The sequence below is a fragment of the Curcuma longa genome, chromosome 7, assembly GCF_044706935.1.
Source record: "Curcuma longa cultivar G26 ecotype Majalengka, Jawa Barat chromosome 7, ITB_CL_G26_1.1, whole genome shotgun sequence".
Classification (NCBI taxonomy): Eukaryota; Viridiplantae; Streptophyta; class Magnoliopsida; order Zingiberales; family Zingiberaceae; genus Curcuma; species Curcuma longa.
Window position 1 is genome coordinate 12,588,991 of NC_133867.1, and position 21,736 is coordinate 12,610,726.

The 21,736-nt window shown below is 36.0% G+C and overlaps 2 pseudogenes; both read left to right on the forward strand.

The window, feature by feature from the left end:
- The window catches only part of LOC141832656 (uncharacterized), a 178,309-nt pseudogene that overhangs the window by 68,591 nt on the left and 87,982 nt on the right, over positions 1 to 21,736 (forward strand).
- Positions 19,655 to 21,736, forward strand: part of LOC141831697 (uncharacterized) — a 3,755-nt pseudogene continuing 1,673 nt past the window's right edge.

The following is a 21,736-nucleotide window of genomic DNA, read 5'->3' on the forward strand; positions in this document are numbered from 1 at the left end:
CTGAGTCTCATCATGCCCTAAAGCCTCAACCTCATGGCCTTCTTATCTGTATAGAACTTGTTTATAAAAATTTAGTCTGTGTCTCAATTGACATAGAGCCATAACTTCATGTAGAAGGGTTAGAAGTAGTGTTGCACATCATCTCCAGATTATCTACGCTCTCTTCTTCCACTCCATGCTCAAGCTTTAGTATTCTAAAATCATCTAGGTCTATCAATGAATTTCATCCAAAATCATTGATGGCCTTAGCCAACTCTGATTGGACTCAATCCAAGTGTGGGAGGTTTTTGCATTGCCCATGAGTTTCACCATGCCCTAAAGCCTCAGCTTCATGGTCTTCTTATTTATGCAAAGTCTATTTATAAAAATTTAGTTTGTGTGTCAATTGGAACAAAGTCATAACTTTATATAGGCGACTCAAAAGTATGATTGCATACCGTCTCTAGATTCTTTACACTCTCCTCTTCTACTCTATGCTCAAGTTTCAGTATTTGAACTCCTTTAGGTTTATCAATGAGTTTCAATTAAAATCCATTAATAGCCTTATTCATATTTGATTGTCCATGTTTAATAGATTTCTGTATTGCTTCTAAGTCCCACCATACCCTAAAGTCACAATTTCATGGTTTTCTTATTTGCGTATAGTCTATTTACAAAAATTCAGCCTATGTGTCAATTGACACAAAGCTATAAGTTCATGTATGAGGCTTAGAACCAAGATTGCACACAATCTCTATCTTCTCTACACTCCTCTTCCACTCCATGCCTAAGCTTCAGTATTCCAAATCCTCTAGGTCTATCAATGAATTTAGATCAAAATGCATTGATAGCCCAACTTGATTAGACTCAATCCAAGTCTAGTATGTTGGTGCAATCATGCCTAGACTATGTAATTTTAATGTTTGACAATATTTAAGTTAAGGTGGATAAAATGATATCTCGCCTTTGTATTAAGTGTGCAGGGAAAATCCTTGTAGGTCAGGTGATCAGATACAAGGTAGTGAAGTTCAAGAAGGCTAGAGGTCAGATTCTTGGCAAGAAGAAAAGCTTATACAGATCAGGAGATCAGATGCAAGGCGAATGAAGACCAGAAGAAGCGGAGTTTCTAGACACAAAAGTCTAGGGAACTCTGGCATGCATGAGGTAACAAGAGTAGAGGGTAGACAGAGTCTAGGTGAATGCAACCATTAAAATGGCTAAAAATAGGGAAACAGTCGACTGATACAAGTGTATTAATCGACTGATGCTCTATAAAACAAAAAAGGGGGTGTTATACGATGGAGCAGACTTGCAGAAGACGACAAGGTTCGAATCTTCACGAAACCGAGCAATATCCTCCTCCATCGTGACCAACTGCAGTTTCTCAATTTACCTTCTCACAAATGGTTGTGGGGCCGACCGTGTGGGGCCGCTGTGGTGGTGGATTCCACCTTTTACAGAAAAGGGGGGAGTGTTCAGGGTTTAGGGTTTGCAAAACTCCTAAATTATGTTAAAGGGGTTGATACCCCAAATTAGTTTATTGATGTTGTGCATCAATTGATTGATGTGACAAAACCCCAAAGTAAGTTGAGGGTTTTACACAATAAGCCTAATAGTTGAGTCTATCAGTCGATTGATTGGGTGGTGAAGGAAACAGAATGTTTCTTAATCAACTGATCAAGATCAGTTGATGATAATGGGTATTAATCGATTCATGTTGATCAAGAATCGAATAGAAAAATTTTGAATCAACTAACCAACTTGATTGATCGGTATCAATCAATTGATAATAAATATCAGTTGATTGATTTTGATTAGATAGCGAATATAAAGTTTTTGAATAGATTGCTCAATTCGATGTTATCACTGAAGCGAACAGAATGCAAATAGTTCGATTGTTACACTCGACTGATTAAGATCAGTTGATTTATGGGAAGTAAGAGTCGACTGGTGTTCACACTATCGACAAAATTAGATAGGTTTCATAAGGTTTAGAGGTCGTTCAATGAATAAATTAATTGTTGAAGACTAAAGTAGTCGATTGATGATGTGCATCAATCAATTGATGTATGGAGAAATACCTATAGAGTTGTTCAAGTTGGGCATTCATATAAGAAGGCAAACATCCTTGGTTAGAATAACGCTCACACATCAAGCAAAACATTTTTGTGCTAGTTTCTAGCTTAGATTTCCTGAGGTCAACATATAATCTTGGTGCAAGCATTTGAAGAAGGAGAAACCTTATTCTACAAGTAAACTATTTGTATTCTCCTTGCTTCATTTTTTCTTCTATTGTTGTAATACTTGCTATAAGAGTTTTCTCCACCTTTGAATTTGATCTAAGAAGGAGAAAGATTGTTAGTGGTGGTAGAACGTTAAGTTTAGGTGTTAGATGTAGCAACCTTGAGAGGTTATGAACCAAGTAAACTCCTTGTGTCATGCTTGTGTTCTCGTTTTTGGTTTCAAATTTCAGCTGTGTAACTAAATCAATGAATCAAAGCTATTCACCCCCTCTAGCATTGTACCAATTCCAACATAGTAGGTTTCTACATTGCCCCTAAATACCATCATGCCCTAAATGTCAGGTTGTAAGGGTGCAAACATAGTCCTACATCTAAAATATTAGAAAAGATTATGAGTTTAAAACATGGAAAGTATCTCTATTGGTATTGAGCTTTTTGGGGAGAGTCCAAGAATAAAGCCATGAGAGCTTAGGCCCAAAGTGGACAATATCATCCCATTGTGGAGATATTTTGATTCCATCAGTACCAACAAGTGGTATCAGAGCGAGGTCGCTCTTCACCAGACTAACCGCCAAAAGAGTCATGATTCAAATCTAACCATGTGGGTTGAACCTTTAAACAAAAGAAGTGAGTGTTCCCGTGTCTAAATCAAGAGGAAGTTCTAGTAGGTCGGGTGGATCAAGGGGCAGAAAATCCTAGTTGTGGCTAGGCAGGAAGTTCTAATAGGTCGACTGGACCGAGGGGCAAAAAGTCCTGGTGGATCGAGGATTCGGATATCAAACGGAGGCTTTCCGTTTGAGGGGGATTGTTGTGTTGCAAGGGTGCAAACATAGTCCCACATCTAAAATACATGGAAAAGATCATAAGTTTAAAAGGATGGAAAGTATCTTCATTGGTATGAGGTCTTTTGAGGAGAGCCCAAGAATAAAACATGAGGGCTTAGGCCCAAAGTGGACAATATCATGACATTGTGGAGATATTTTGATTCCATCGGTACTAACACTAAACCCTCAACTTCATGACCTTCTTACCTGTACAGAGTTTGTTTATAAAAATTCAGTATGTATGTTAATTGGCACAAAATTATAACTTCATGTAGGAGGTTGATTTTCAAAGTTTAGCACTACTCTGTTGCTGAGTTCGAGAAATCAAAATATCGTGGTGTTGATTCTAAAGGTTTAGCACCACTTTGTTGTCGGTTTTCAAAATTCAATATCATTGTATTACTAGGTTCGAGAAACTGAAATACTATAATGTTGATTTTAAAGGTTCAATATCAAGGTGGTGTTGATTTTTAAAGTTCAATACTAATATATTATTGGATTCGAGAAATTAGAATAATGTGGTGTTAGTTTTGAAAGTTTACCACCACTTTGGCAGGGGCGGATCCAGGCGAGGGCTGAAGCCCTCGCCAGGTCCGCGACGCTCACTTCATCCTCAACCTCCCCGTCTTCGCGGCGCTGCTCGAGAGGGCGGAGGAGGAGTACGGCTTCCAGCCGGCAGGCGGCCTCGCTATCCCCTGTGACTCGGTGTTCTTCTGCTGGGTTCTCGACGCGCTCGGCCGCAACAAGGCCCGCTTCGCCAAGCTCGGCCTCGATGCTTTCCTCGCCCTTTTCGCCGCCGGCGACGTCGCTTCCGCCTGCAGGGGCGCTGCCACCTCCAATGCCCTCTCGCCATTGCTCCCAAAAACTAGGGTTTGATCAGTGGTTCCCTCTTTCCCTTCATACGATTCCATTTCCTTGTACACACAGCGAAAATGCTAAAAAGATGACGGAAGAAACGATGCGCGGAGTGGAAGATCCATCCACGAGATCCTCAACAGAGTGATTCAAGCGGAATACGAGTCCCTTTTTGAGTAAAACCTCCCCTTCTTCTTCCTCGTTAAAAATTTAAGTTTCACTGCTGGTTTATAAGTCAATTTCTAAATGGATGCTTTCTTCAAGATCATTGTTTTCTCTCCGAATCATCTGCAGTACTTGTCTATTGTGCTTTCTGTAAAAGATCCTTTTTTGACTTGTGTTTCATGCTCTACGATTACAACATCTCCTGATCTCCAAGATCGGTGGTTGCTTGTCCATTCAGCACCGTAACTCAAGCGACTCCATCGCTTCGATTACCAGTGACGTGAATTGAAAGAAATCATCTGCAAGCACCAAACTGTAGAAGAAATAAGAGTCGTCTGTGAGGCAGATTTTCAAAAGAAGGCTAATGCTTTTGATCCCTCACTTGCTTGTTTTTAATAGGGAGAGGAATACTAATCGATGATACTGATCAAAAGTTAAATGATCACTTTGCAGGATTGGGTTGGCAAGATGGAACTAAACGTATTCAGTGTAGTATTCAGAACACACGAAGTAAGCACCACAAGCTTAAGCTATAAAGAAATTCGCTTAAAAAACACAAATTCCAAGCAATGCTAATGAATGCGGTAGCCTGAGCCTCCTGTGCAGGGAAACAAGCCGGCTTCAAACTGTCAGTTCTACAACAACAAGAACACATTATCTCAGTTTGCATGCTGTGCCAAAATCTACAAAGCTTGGAAGTTTTACCGTATTCAACTAGTAAAGGTAAAGTCTTTTTCTATATAGGTGGACACATGCAAGCAAAAGTCCTTTCTGTTGATATCTGATGAGATCCTGTTGATGGTTTTATCAGGAGGTAGCAGAGAGAGGTATGCCTGTAGTTTTTGAGTGATGTATTTTGAGTGATCTGCATTTTGATTGAGTGATCTGCATTTTGAGTGATGTATTTCTGGATTTTCGGATGAGGATTTTTTCCTTCTGCACATTTATACATTTACGTTTAAAAAAAAAATATTGATTCCTTATACTATAGTAAAATGATATAGTTTTATGATTTTAGAATGTTTTAGAATAATTATTATATTGTAAAAAAAAATTATTAGCCCCCGTTAAATATTATTTCTGGATTCGCCCCTGCACTTTGGTGTTGATTTTCAACATTCAGTACCACTATGTTGCTAGGTTAGAGAAATCAGAATACTATGGTGCTGATTTTGAAAATTGTAACACTATTGTATTCTTGGGTTAGAGAAATTAGAATACTATGATATTAATTTTAAAGGTTCAATATCACTTAGTGCTGATTTTTAAAATATAGCACTACTATGTTATAGGGTTCCATAAATCAAAATATTGTGGTGCTAATTCATAAGAAAAAGTGTTGGTGTTGTAGCTATTGGAGAGACGGATGGTATTGAAATTAGGTGCGTCTTTTGATTAAAAAAAGCAAAATATGATGTGTCTTTTGAAAATTTTAGAATTTTAGTGGGCCCTTTGATAATAAAATGAGCATAGTTAAATCATTAATATATGTTTACTAGTTCACACTTTTAAGTTAACTTGAATTGTCTCTCTCCATAAGTAATAGCACGTGAATTGTCTCTCCAATCATAGTTTCCCAATTACGTATCGGTAATTTTCCAAAGGACACACCTAAGGTTTTAGAATTCCTAAAAAGTGCACAGGAATTTCAATATTCTCAATAATTCTAATTTTACTCCTCTATCATTTTTTTTATTTTTTTCTTCTCTCTTTTACCTGCAACATTATTTTTCTATCTTTCTGCTATTTTTTCCCTCTTAATTAAACTTAATTTTAACTTTAATATATAATCTTGTAAATAATTTATTTTTATTTTTAATTTTTAAAATATAGTTAAAATTTTAAAAAATATATATAAAAAGAAGGTTAATAAAAAAATTAAACAATAATTTTTAAATATTTATTAATATCTAATTATAAAAGAATAAAAAATAAAATAAAATTAATAACAAGAATTGATTTTATTAATAAAAATAAAATAAAAAATCACTTTAGTGTTGATTTTTAAAAATCAACACCGTAGTATTGGTTCTGATCACACATGATGGTGTTGATTTTCGAAGACCAACACTATAATAGTGTTGGTTTTTGACAATCAACACCATATTATTTTAAAAGTTTCAAATAATTTTGAATACTATTAGGATGATTTTAAAATGGATTCAGCTCATCTAATAAACTCATAGGAGCTGGAATATGTCCGATCGGAGCTCTCTCTATTAGTGGATTTTGATTGAAATCCATTAATGGACCTAGATGACTTGGATTTCTGAAATTTTGCAATGAGATGGAAGAGGGTAGTGTAGTGATGTTATGTATGATGTTTATTTCTAGTTCTAACATTCCTATGATATGTTATGTGTATATGTTAAGTGTCTTAAAGTCTGAAATTTTGAAAATCTTCAAATCACTATTCTTAATACTTTAAATTGATATCTTTGGATGCATATAGACTCCAGGGAACTTCATGAAACTGTAGCACTTAGAATGAATCCGATCAGAGCTCTCTAAGTTTATCAATGGATTTTCATCAAAATTCATCGATGAACCTAGGAGTTTAGATTTCTAAAAATTTTCATGAAATGGAAGAGGGTAGTGTAGTGATGATATTTATAGTTTCCATAATTGATTCTGACATCCCTATGATAAGTTATGAGCAAAAATTAGTAAAAAAGATAAAATTTCTTTTGAACCTCTAAAAAGGTCTTAAATGATACTTTTGGGGTTGAAACATGGCCCGTTATGGGGTTTCACTTAGTAATAAATGTAGATCTCTGAACGTGTTTTGATTTGGAATGTAGAACGTCTCGTTCTGATACTCGAGTCAAAAGTTAGGCCTTCGGAAGCAGACATTTGACATAATTACATAAGGATGCTAGAACCAAGCATGAACACCATATATACTTCCTACAAACTCACACTTCCAATCTCATGGTGAAATTTCAGAAATCAAATACAGTAAGTTCATCAATGAATTTCGATCAAAATTCATTAATGAACCTAGAGAGTTGATGCAGGAGCATCCAATAACACAATTAGTTTTTGTCCTCTGATATAACTATATTCCCATCCAAACTGTGATGAGAAGAACTCGAGGCTACCAACTTCTCTTTTGGGCCTTGAAGAAGGACGATCGAGACTACCGACAAGGAAGACGACCAACACGTGGCCTCCTGACGCGGTTAATGATTGGATTGCAGCACTATGGTTCACTTGAACTGGATCATTAAAACTCTAGATTTGATCTTTTAACTTTTTCTTTTATTTATTTTAAATTTTTAGGATTAGTTTTTTTTAAAAAAATTAGTTTAGATTTTATCTTTTTAGTTTTATTATGTTTCCTTTATAAATATGAGTTGAGATTTTATCTTTTTCTTTTTTTTTATTTTTTTGTTTTAATTTTTTCTTATTTCTTAGGCTATTTAAACAGGGTTAGGGTTATTATAAAAGAAGTTCTGATTTAATAAAATTTTTAATAGTGTCATTTATTTTCTTATCTCTTGATTTTCTTTAGAATCAACAGATTTTAGAAGATTATTTTTGGCATTCGCAGTCAATTAACGGATTTAATACTGCCTGCAGGATAATCGCTATCCCATCCAACATCAATTGGTATCAGAGCTCTTAGATCATGATGGATCATAGTATCGTGGTTGTGACAAATAGGTTCTGGATAAGGAAACCTCGCACCATGATCATAGCACCCAAGAAATACTTGTAGATCTACAGAGACAAATCATAGAGTTATTCCAACGTCTAACGACATAAGATCTTGAACATCGTGAGGTACGTGTTAGAGATTGTGATAGGCAAGTTCCAACTGAGGAAGCCTCACACTGTGATTGTAGTTTTCATAGTCGTAAGTTCTTTTCTTTTTACTTGGATAAAATTTTTTTTGATAAAGATATGGACGACAAGATTGAAATAGTCAGTGATCCAATTTATGACGAAGATGAGATCGAGTCAATTGGTGAGCCAGTATATGACGAGGTATTTTATATTGTGATGATTGTGAGATTCTAGATGGTAGGTTATTTGAGGATGTAGTGTATGTTCCATTAGAAGTACAACAACCGCCTAGAGATTTGATTCAATTAATGTCAAAGGATCTTCCTCTCATTATATCACTTATGCGACGACTTTTGATTCATCAACACTTAAGGATTTTTAATCTTAAAGACACTATCCCAAACTGTGAGGATGAGTTCTTTTCAGCCGAGGGTATCTGATGCAGGAGCATCCAACAACACAATTAGTTTATATCTTCCGATACAGCTATATTCCTCTTCGACCTGTGATGAGAAGAAATCAAGGCTATCAACCTTCCTTTTGGGCTTTGAAGAAAGACGATTGAGACTACTGACAAAGAAGATGACCAATTCGTGGCCTCTTGACGTGGTTGGATTAATTGCAGCACTATGATTCACTCGAATTGGATCGTCAAAATTATAGATTTGGACTTTTATTTATTTAAAATTTTTAAGATTAATTTTCTTTTCTAAAAAATAATTTAAAATTTATCTTTTTAATTTTTGTATTTTTCCTTCCTAAACGTGAGTTTAGATTTTATCATTTTATTTTTAAACTTTTTTCCTATTTCAATTTTTTCTTATTTCTTAAGCTATTTAAATAGGGTTAGGGTTATTGTAAGAGAAGTTTTTAGTTTAATAAAATTTTTGACAACACCATTTATTTTCTTATCTATTGGTATTCTTTCGAATTAACAGGTTTTAGAAGATTGATTTTTGATGTGCGCAGTCGATCAATGGAATTAATATTACTTACAGGATAATCGCTATCTCGTCCGATGTCAAGAGCTCCGATTAGACCCATTTAAAATCTTATGGGTTTATCCGGTGAATCTGAGTCCAAATAAACACTCATTTACTATTTTAAATCTCTCCTAATAGTGATTAAAATGATTTAAAATTTTTATAACACTGTAGTATTGATTTATGAAGAGTAGCACCACAGTAGTGTTGATCTTCAAAAATCAGCACTACAGTGTGTGAGAAGAACCAATAATATGGTGCTAGTTTCTAAAGACCAGCACCATATAATATGCTAGTTGGCATGTGATCATAACTTTGCCTACGTGTCTTAGGACCAGGATCGAATACCATATATACGTTCTACACACTAACCTCTCCCATCTCATTACAAGTTTTCAGAAATTCAAGTCCCTTAGGTCCATTAATGAGTTCAAGTTAAAATCTATTGATGGATTTAGAGAGCTCTAATCGGTCTGATTTCAACTCATGTAAATTTCTACAGTGTCGGGGAGTCTAAATGTGCCCTCCATTATCTTAAAGATTGATTTTCTATTATTTCTATCCTTATCTGCTTGATTATAGGCTTTAGAATAGAATTATTGTATATATATATTTCTATCCTTATCTGGATATGATTTAGCTTGATCATAGGCTTTAGAATAGGATTATTGTATATGTATATATATGTGTAATGATCTTCGTTAATAACAAGTAAGAAATATTCTCCACACCATTTACTTTCATGGTATCAGAGCGAAGTTTATAATATTGCTTCCTAGCCGACTTCCATGGGAGACGACAAACCAAGAGGCACGGCTTCAGGAACAAAATGGGACAATCCCAATCATCAACTTTATCTTCATCATTCGGATCAACCTGGCGCCATTCTTGTGTCACAATCTTTGGTCGAAGACAATTACAGCACATGGAAACAATCCATGACTATGGCCTTGACGGTCAAAAACAAGATTGGACTCATAGATGGTTCAATCAATGAGCCAAGTGAAGAAAATTCAGACGAGCATCAACAATGGAATCGCTGCAACAATTTGGTAAAAACTTGGCTGCTAGGATCTATGTCTAAAGAGATTGCTGGCAGTGTAATCAATTGCAAAAACGCTAGACAAATGTGGCTGGAATTGCAGGAGAGGTTCTCACAAGTGAATGTGGTTGAGCTATTCAACATTGAAAATGAAATTCATAATTGTGTGCAAGGCAGCATGTCTGTGGGATCTTATTTTACCAAATTGAAGGGGCTATGGGATGAGCGTGAAGCAATTTGTACTTTTCCTATATGCACTTGTGGATCAATCAAAGAGGTGGCTGCATATTTGGAAACACAGAAAACCATGAAATTTCTCATGGGTCTTAATGAGTCATATGCAGGTGTTCGGAGTAATACCTTATTACTGGATCCATTACCCACGGTGAATAAAGCATACTCCCTAGTGCTCCGCCATGAGAAACAAGCAGAAGTGAAAACTGGAAAGGGTCAAGACCAACCAGAAGCTGCTGTCTTTGCCGTAAAGAATCCGAATCGCAAGACTGAAGATGAGCAAAAGTGTGCAAAGTGTAACAGGACAAATCACACCACCAAAAATTGTCGTGCACATCTCAAATGCAGTTTTTGCGGCTGGAAAGGACACACGGTAGAAATTTGCCGCAAAAGGAAAGCAGCAACTGAGGATAATGCAACAATTTCGAAGGGAAATCAAGCTGCGTATCTAACTGAAAAGAAAGAGACGAGCTTTCCGTTCACGGCTGAAGAGTGCAGACAAATACTAGAAATGTTGAGATCCAAACCCTCCTCTGCAAGTCATGTTAGTAATTGCTCAACTCATAATGAACTTTCAGGTAAAGCCTTTTCACTCATTCTTAATGGAAAAAGAAATACTTGGATATTTGATAGTGGGTGTACAGACCATATGGTTTATGATCAAAACTTATTTACACACTCAAAGCCTGTCAAAAATCGTACCGTGGAATTACCAAATGGTTCAATGGCACAAGTGACTCATATTGGCACAGTAGCTCTATCTCCAGATTTAATTCTTGACAATGTTTTGTGTATTCCGTATTTCCATCTGAATTTGATTTCAATCAGCAAGTTGACCCGCAATTCATCTAATATAGCCATTTTCTTCAACAATATTTGCTTTGTCCAGGACCTACGCTCGGGGAAGACGATTGGGATGGGAATTGAACGGGAGGGCCTTTATTATCTCGATCAAGCAAATGAAGGAATGTGTAATCACACCAAAGCCTCAAATCCATCTTTTTGGCACCAACGTCTGGGGCATCCATCTTCTAAAGTCACTCCATTATTCAATTCTTCATGTTTTCGAAATAAAGCTTGTGATACAGACAAGTGTTTGATTTGCCCTTTGGCAAAACAAACAAGACTTCCCTTTTCTTCAAGTTCCATCACTACTGAAACTAGTTTTGATTTAATACATGTTGATATTTGGGGTGGTTACAAAGTTGCTTCAATTTCAGGTGCAAAATATTTCCTTACTATCGTTGATGACTATACTAGATGCACATGGATTTACCTTATGAAACATAAATCAGATGCTGGAAATCTTTTGGTCAATTTTGTCAACATGGCTGAAAATCAATTCAATTCCAAGGTAAAGATCATTCGTAGTGATAATGGCCCAGAATTCAAACTTGAAACTTTCTATGCACAAAAGGGCATCATTCACCAAACCAGTTGCATTAATACACCACAGCAAAATGGTGTCGCTGAACGGAAACACAGACACTTGTTAAATATGGCACGTGCCCTCCTTATTCAAGCTGGTCTTCCTCATCGTTTTTGGGGGGATGCCATCCTTACTTCAGCCTATCTCATAAACCGCACACCAACTCCTCTCCTCCAAGGCAAAACCCCATATGAAAAGCTATTTAACAAAGTTCCAAACTACTCACATTTACGAGTATTTGGTTGTTTGTGCTTTGTTTCCACACATGCTCAAAATCGTTCAAAATTTGATCCTCGAGCATCACGTTGCATCTTTCTTGGGTATCCTTATGGGAAAAAGGGGTATCGTGTTTTTGATATTACTCAGGAAAAGATATTAGTCTCAAGAGATATCATTTTCTTTGAGAATATTTTTCCTTTCCAGAATTCTAAAGATTTCGCTGCACCACAAAAAGATTCAGAACCCTTATTTCCAAATCAATATTCAAACCTTGATTTCGACCCCCTACCTGAGTCCTCATCTCATACCAACACCAATGAATCATCAACCATTGACACAACTATCAGTGGGCTTGCTTCTCCCAACATCTCTTCATCAAACACGTCGCCACCATCATCAAATATACCAGCTGTTACACCACCCCGGCGTGGAAGTCGCACCATTAAAGCTCCACGATATCTACAAGACTTTCATATCGAGATGGCTCTCCCTTCAAGGACTGAACCAACGTCATCCACAAGCTTGGTTCAACATTCAGGTATTGTTCATCCGTTATCCCACTCTTTATCTTATACCAAACTTTCGCAAGCTCATAAAACATATGCTACTAAACTATCTCTCCACAAAGAACCTACTAGTTATTCACAGGCTGTCAAGGATCCAAAATGGTGTAAAGCCATGCAACAAGAAATTTCTGCTTTACAAGATAATGGGACTTGGAGTTTAGTAACACTGCCATCTCATAAGCAACCAATCGGCTGCAAATGGGTATACAAAATCAAGTTAAAGGCTGATGGGACGGTGGAGAGATACAAAGCACGATTGGTGGCTAAGGGTTACAGCCAAGTTGAGGGCATTGATTACAGGGAAACTTTCGCACCTGTGGCTAAATTAGTTACGGTTCGTGTCTTGCTTAGTGTGGCAGCATTGCGTAGTTGGCATTTACATCAATTAGATGTTAATAACGCATTTCTGAATGGCGAGCTTGATGAAGAAGTATACATGTCTTTGCCTCCTGGTTTCGGACGAAAGGGGGAGACTCGCGTTTGTAAACTTCATAAATCACTATACGGATTGAAACAAGCCTCTCGACAGTGGTTTATAAAGTTATCCAATGCACTTAAAGCTACAGGATTCCATCAGTCCCTTTCTGATTATTCTTTGTTCATCCGACACCGACAAGGTACCTTTTTGGCATTACTTGTGTATGTTGATGATGTGATATTGGCTGGAGATAATTTGCAAGATATAGAAGAAACTAAACTTTTCTTATCCAAGCAATTCAAACTTAAAGACTTGGGAAAGCTTAAATATTTCCTCGGCATAGAGATTGCAAGGTCAAGACAAGGAATCAGTTTATCACAGCGAAAATATGCTTTGGAAATATTAGAAGATGTCGGTTTCTTAGGTGCTAAACCTTCTCGTTTTCCGGTAGATCAAAATTTGTCACTCACACAATCAGATGGAGAACTTTTAAATGATGCATCAACTTACAGAAGATTAGTGGGGAGGTTAGTTTATCTCACCATAACTAGACCAGACCTCACTTATATTGTTCATGTGTTGAGTCAGTTTATGGACAAACCTAGACAACCACACTTGGAGGCAGCACATAAAGTCCTTAGGTATATCAAACATACTCCTGGACAAGGTATTTTATTACCATCTACAGGTTCTCTTCAATTGAGAGCATTTTGTGATGCTGATTGGGCTCGTTGCAAGGATACGAGAAGGTCAATTACAGGTTTTTGCATTTTGCTTGGTCAAGCACCAATTTCTTGGAAGACAAAGAAACAGACAACGGTATCTCGTTCAAGTGCTGAGGCAGAGTATCGTTCTATGGCTACTACATGTTGTGAGATCACATGGTTGAAAAACATCTTAAAAGACTTGGGAGTAAGTCATACGCAGCCAGTGAATTTATACTGCGATAATCAAGCGGCCATACACATAGCAGCAAATCCAGTCTTTCATGAGCGAACCAAACACATAGAGATAGACTGTCACTTAGTGCGTGAAAAGATTCAAAATGGAATGATTCAGACTGCTCACATTCGTACTTCAGATCAGCCAGCAGATTTATTTACCAAGCCTTTGAGCACTGTGCAGTTCGAAGTTTTACTCAACAAGTTGGGTGTCATTAACATACACTCCAACTTGAGGGGGAGTGTTAAAGGAAGTTGAGCCCGAAGAATAGCCACAAAAAATACGTAGTTCATATTAGAGATTGATTTTCTATTATTTCTATCCTTATCTGCTTGATTATAGGCTTTAGAATAGAATTATTGTATATATATATTTCTATCCTTATCTGGATATGATTTAGCTTGATCGTAGGCTTTAGAATAGGATTATTGTGTATGTATATATATGTGTAATGATCTTCGTTAATAACAAGTAAGAAATATTCTCCACACCATTTACTTTCATATGGAGGGATCCGGAAGGATTGGCTGATTCACAATATCAAATGTAGATATAACTACAAAAGAACTACCAAGAGTTGCAGCTTTTGTTGTCATTAAGTTGTGGGTTTGTAACTTGTAACAAGACGTACGTTGTAGGTCTCTAGAGACAATGCGTGCGTTTTTAAGGCTTTAGTTAATTTATATGACCATAATATGTTTCTAAATGTTGCTATTGAAACTTGCATATATTTAATCCAATTAGTTGGGTGTTAAACCGGTAGGAGATACTTTTCATTTCATAAATGTTTGTTTGTTTGTTTGTGTTTTTTTTTGTTTTTGTTGGTGTTTTTGCTTGGGATGCAGAAAAATTTAGCAAATTTCCAAGTGTTTCAATCTGCACAATCTTGCTAGTACTGCGACCTACTATTTATCGATCGTGATCAAGTGCACGTTTAATTTCATATTGAATTTTATCCACAACTAGTAATAATGTTTTAAGATTCATTTAGTAATCCATGGTAAAAGTTCAACTCTCATTTGATATGGAAACATGAATAAGTATTCTGAGATAAGGTAACAAGTGCACGTTGCCGTATATATATGAACCATGCTTCCTACTCGAAAGTTTCTCACATGTGGATTCAAGTTCAACCATCTAAATTAATTGACAAATTAAACCGGCAATTTTCATCATCCTACTTCAAAGCTATATTGTGAGGTGCTGGTGTATTGGTACTCCTATCTGATCCAGTTTGATCTGAATTATTTTAATATGTTTGACATAAAATTAGATTTGTCTATGGTATTGATGTGTGCATTGAGTTTGTAAAGACTTGCATGGTATTCGTAAAGCTTATAATTTGACATAGTCAAGTTAGTTGAATTGGGAGACTCGAAACGACTTACATGGTAAGGACTTGCAATGGTTAAAAAGTTCACAATGAGTTAGACTCAGAGATGACTAATAAATGATGATATGAGATATTCGAGGGACCAAAATATACTTGCAAGGTGGACTCTAAGATGAGGAGTACCAAACAATTGTTGGTTTGATATCTTTGATGGTGTGTAAAAAGGTGAACTAATACATGCATGATCCGTGAAGGAAGATGTAGACCATTCTAAAGGTCAAAAATTATAGTGATGCATACTCACGGCAGTCCGAGAGAAGGTGGACTATAAATGAGTAGTGAAGGATGACTTTTATTGGACCAAGCTTGGAAGGTTTAGTGCATCTGAGATATTAAGGGTTTAATGTGTGGTGAGCTCGAGGGCAACATAAAGCATCAACAAGCTTGAAAACCTAGGAGCAATATGAGTTATGAAAGATTACAAGTGAAATACAATCTTGGGGTTCACTCTTTCATTCAACATCATTTGAAGATAATGTGTATAAAATAGGTATGGATTATTTAGTAGCTTTTAACTACTCATTAACCAAGAAACAACAAGTTTTGAATACAGTTGGCAACCAAACTCGACTCTAAGTTTTGTGTAGGCTTACAAGGGTATAAGCAAAGTGAAGTCAGAATCTCTAAGTATATTTGGTTAATTGACTTGTAAAAGGTTGTTGACTACTCAATGACTAAGCAGTCGAGCTCAACCATTTGCTTTGATGTGTTGAGAAAAGACTTTTAAGTTAGAAATACTTGTGTACTTGATGTTTGTATGAAGTTGCATAGGGACTTGATTGAATACACATAAAGACTTAGTGCAACCAAAGTTGGTGATTGACTAGAGGGCTCAAGGTTTGTTGGAGATCGAAGAATGATATTATGAGACATCTAAGGCAGGAAAGCTAGAAGGTAGTCATTGATTTGACAAACTTGGTACACAATGGTTAGAAGACCTAGAGGCTATTGTGAACCAGCTGACTAATAGTAAAGCTAGTTAATTAAGGTATTCGTTGGCAAACTGAAGAACCTCATAATCTTGAAAACAATCAATTGATATTAAGGCAGCCAATTGGTAGACAACATACAACAAAATAGAAAGTGAAAGTTTAAAAATTAAAAAGTATAAAAGGAGATACAAGTTGTAGGATTGAGTAAGAGCGCTAAGAGGGGGGGGGGGGGGGGGGGGGGGGGGGGGGGGGGGGGGGGGCGGGGGAGGGGGGAGGGAGGGAGATGAATAGCACTGTTTTGTATTTTTACACTTTTCATAATTCATGCGTAAAACAAAAGTATACGATATCTAAAAGTACAATGGAAATAATAAATGTGAATACTTTTATTTTTAATTGGTTCACAACCACAGACTGCTACTCCATGGTCCACGATCCATGATCATTTTTAACGGATAATTCACTATAGAAATTTTCCTCTTATGAGAAGGAGTTTGTCGCTTTTACAAATATGTTAGGATCGGTAAACTTATACCATCTTAATTTCTTAAGTACAAAAATTAACAAAAAAGATTGTCGGCTGCAAGTAGTAGACTTGTAGTAGTTGGTGCAGCTCCTCGGCATTACGATGACGTTCTGGATCAAATGTTTACACATAGGAAGTCATCGTAGAAGCGTATTGAATTGATGTTAGGGTTCCCCCCTTGCAGCTGCTTATAAAGCCTGATCTGGGCCCCTAGAAGTCCTTTTGGGCGCCTCCACATCATTCCATCGATCCACTTTTGACGCTGACTCGACATCTTCTGGGCACCTGTATCCCTTCTGGGAGCCTGGATGCTGACGTGGAGGTTGTCAGATCAACTTTGATTCTGTAACACCTTATCTAGATCCGGACGTCTGGAACCTCTCTGGGCGTCTAGAGGTTGAGGTGCCCCAACCATTAGGATTCTGTCACCTCATCTGCGTTGTTGGCCCGTTCGGCTGACGTCTGATCGCTTGGATCTCTTTCAGGCGCCTAGACCGTCTGGTCACTGGATCCAGATAAGGGTGCCCGAAACACAAAGTTATATCCCCTTCATCTTGCATTATAAGTTAGTCTAGAAATTAAATAATTTACAAACTGTTTGATTTTGACTTTAGGTTTCTAGTGAAATTCTAGGTTAGATCGATGCCTACTGTTCTCCTTACTGAGAACACGTCCTCACCTACTCCACTTGAGAGAAGTTACCTTTTGTCAATCAGGTCCTCCAGACCTATTAGACTTTTGCTCAGCCTTGATTCGCAGCCCCCAGGTCTTCCACTACTAAACGTTCGATCCTCCAAACCTAGTTAGACTTTTCGCCTGATGCTCTGATCTGCCAAGACTTCCTGTCCAGTCCTCCTAACCAGGTTTTCCTTGCCCAGTCCTCCAAATAGGTCTTCCACCTAATCTTCTAGATCAAGACTTCCTTTGCCTAGTCGTAACTAGGACTTCCTTTGCCTAGCCGCAACTAGAACTTCCCTGTGCTACCTGCACACTCAATTCAACTTATTAGATTACTTCTCAAACTTAACTTGAACCCTTTGCCATTATCAAAACTCAGATTTGATTATCAGGTGCTCCCTACACCAATAATTTTTCTCTTTTTGATTATGATAACCTCGATTCCAAGTTAAGTAAAATATTTGCTTTAATATAAGTAAGTCTTATTGTTGTTAATGAGATAGTAGGTTTTAAATGTAGTAGTTTTGTTTAATATGTTAATAAATCAAAAATAGAAAAATACAGAAAGAAAGGAGTTGGATGTATAAAAAGAACATACCTGAATGTAGGGGTTTAACTGATGAGTTTATTATTGGGTTGGAATAATTTTTGAATTTTTCTTCTAGTAATGTTGAGTTTATGGATGAGGATAAGATAAGATGTCCGTGTAGAAAATACCACAATGATAAATTTTTACAGTCTGATAAAGTTCGAGAACATCTTTATAGATTTAATTTTACCCTGAATTACTATAATTAGACATGTCATGGTGAACCATTCATATCTGATGAGGATTATGGACAAAACATACAAGTCTCAGTTAGTGGTGATCAGAGTTATTATAATCAATTAAATCCATATTAGAGGATGATAATTGATGCAGGGGGTCAGAATTTCTTTTCCTGAATCGAGTTTTACAAGTTCTAGTTGTCCTCCAATAGTTCAACAAATGTTTACTACTTATACATCACCGTTGGAGGAGGTAGAAGAACAAAGTGTTCATGAAAACATGAATAATGAGGCATATCTCAAATTTCAAGAAATATTGAGTGTTGCAGATGAACCTTGTGGGCTGGTTGTGACAGTCATACTAAATTATCTCTCACCGCAAGACTATTGAATGTCAAGGCAGAGCATAATGTGTCTGAAGATTATTTTAATGATTTTGTTCAAGTTATTGGAGAGGTATTACCGTGTGATCACATAATGCCTAATGATTTTTATAGTATGAAAAAACTTATGAAAGAATTAGGTCTTCTGATGGAAAGGATTGATGTTTGCAGAGATGGTTGTATGATATATTGAGGAGATGATCAAGATGCAGATGTTTATAAATTCTATAATCAAGCTAGGTACAAGAGAACCAATAGGAGTCAACAACGACGTAAATCATACAGTCAGTTATTTTATTTGCCTTTAACTCCTAGGTTACAAAGACTTTATGCATCAGAAGTCACTGCTGAACACATGACTTGACATGCAAATCATCAAACAGAAGAGGGTCTAATGTGTCATCCATCAGATGCAGAGGCGTGAAAAATTTTGATAGAACATATCCTGAATTTGCGAAGGAAACTTGAAACATTAGGTTAGGTCTCTATGCTGATGGATTTGCTCCATTTGGCAAATCAGGAAGAAATTATTCTTGTTGGCCAGTTATATTAACTCCGTATAATCTTCCACCTGGGATGTGTATGAAAACACCGTATATATTTTTAACATTGGTTGTGCCTGACCCGTAAAATCTGAAGAAGTTAATAGATGTTTATATGCAACCACTGATTGCAGAGCTGAAACAACTATGGGATGAAGGTTTTCCTACATATGATGTTCATACTAATCAGATGTTTGTAATGAAGGTTGCACTTCTTTGGATGATAAATGACTTTTCTGGCTTATGACATGTTATCGGGATGGAGTACCGCTAGGATTTTAGGATGCCCAATATGTATGGAGAGATCAAAATCAATCAGATTGAAACATGGAAAGAAGAAGTTGAGTTATTTTGATTGTCATAGATAATTTTTACCACTAAATCATAAATTCAGAAGGAATAAAAAGAATTCACTAAAAATAGAATTGAAAGAACACCTCCACCATTGAGATTAACAGGTCAACAGATTTGGTACAGAGTACTTAACTTTTCATCTATTATTGAAGATCCACATGGTACAACTTATGAATATGGAAGTACACATAAATGGACTAAACGGAGTATATTTTAGGATTTACCATATTGGTACAGTCATTTGATTCATCATAATCTAGATGTAATGCATATTGAGAAGAATATTTTTGATAATCTGATAAATATAGTGATGGATATCGTCTGAAAAAATAAAAGATAATCTGAATGCAAGAAAAGATATGTGACTCCTTTGTAAAAGACTCACTCTTGATGTCGATGAAAATAGTAGGGGACCAAAGTCAAAGACAGTTTATACATTGAATAGGGATCAGAGACGTGTTGTTTGTGAATGGTTGAAATCTTTAAAATTTTCAGATGGTTATGTCTCTAATATTGGAAGATGTGTTGATTTGAAGGAATGCAAATTGATTGGTTTGAAAAGTCATGACTGCCATATATTCATGGAAAGACTTATTCCTATTGCTTTTAAGAAACTTTTATCAAATTTTATCTGGGGTGTCATTTCAGAGTTAAGCATTTTTCTTCATGATATTTGCTCAACAGTTTTGAGACATTCACACATGGAGACTTTAGAGAGAGACATTCCAATCATTTTGTGTAATTTAGAAAGGATATTTCCACCCTCATTTTTTGATTCCATGGAACATCTTTTGGTTCACTTGCCATATGAGGCCAAAGTTGGAGGTCCTGTCCATTTTCGATGGATGTATCCATTTGAAAGGTAAAATTTTAAATTTTGATTAATGCATAAAAATTTACTAATCTTATTATATATTTTTAATATCTAATATAATTTCTTATATTATAATCAGATTCCTATATCATTTGAAGAAAAAAGTAAAAAATAAAGCACATGTTGAAGCCTCTATTGTTAATGCATACATTGTGGAGGAAGTAACAACTTTTGCATCATATTATTTTGAGCCTCACATTAAGAGCAAAAGGTGGAGATCGGGAAGAAATGATGAGGGCCCTATTGATCCTAATTTGAACTCATTCTCAATTTTTAACTATCTTGGTCGACCAAGTGGACAATGTAAGCAGAGATATTTAACTGGTCAAGAATGACGTGCAACCCAGACATATATTTTACTGAATTATCCAGAAGTCATGTCATATTTTGAGTTAGTATATATTTTATATTTTTTATATTTCTTATGTCATAAATTCTTTGTGTTATAATTTTTTTTTAAAGGATTTTTCAAAACTTATATTCTGAAATGTCGACACAAGAGTTTGATTGCTTTTGTGAAAGAAGAATTTGCACCATGATTCAAATCATATGTAAGTAGTCAATCTAAATTGTACTATGATTTACACATATGCAAACTTTTAAACATATTTATTTGACTTTAGGTTCATGATAATCAAGCTCACCTTGAGCAAGAATTTCTATTTCATCTTTCATGGGTCCAAAAGCATTGGTACACACTTGACCAACATATTTCATAAATAGATATAATTTTCATACTCAAGAATATGGAATGGGAAAAGACTACAATGAATAGTGGGGTATGTGTTCAGTCATCAGATCATGATAGAGGTGCAAGCAATGATTTTTATGGTTTGCTTGATGAAATTATAGAGGTAGAATATCTAACCAGAAATGCGAGTTATTTTATTTATGTGTCGCTGGTTTGACCCTGTCAGAGGGATGAAGGTGCATCCATGGTATAATTTAGTTGAAATAAATCATAAGAGATTGTATAAAAGATATGAACCATTTGTGTTGGCACAACAAGCGATTCAAGTATTCTATGCTTCGTATCCTAGTTTGAAATGTGACAAAATTGATTGGTGGGTTGTTTGTAAAACCAAAGCACAGAAAAAGATTGAGGAACGTTGGGAAGACATTGCATATCAACAAGAGAAAGTTGTGAACACATTTCAGACTGAGGAATATATTATTTCAACATTACGAGATCCCAACGGAGTAGTGATAAATGTGGATGCAAGTGAAATTCATGAGAATGAATGATGGCGACGATGATGATGACGATGACGACAATGACGATGAGAATGCCAATGAGAATGAGGACTTTGATGTTATTATATAATAAAAAAATGAGAAGATCTTTTAAAAATGATAATGTATTTTTTATAAGTAAATTTAGTTTTAATCTGCACATTTATATAACTTGTTGCTCAATTAATTATCTATATACTATCTCATTGTTAAATATTTTGATTATCTGTTAATGCACTGTAGTTTTTCTTATAGGCCATTATAGGTGATTATTTAGGTATTTTGGTTTTGCACCTTCTTTGATTTATTAGCAATAGTCCACTAATGTGCGTAGAATTTATATACATTTCTGATGTTTACATTGC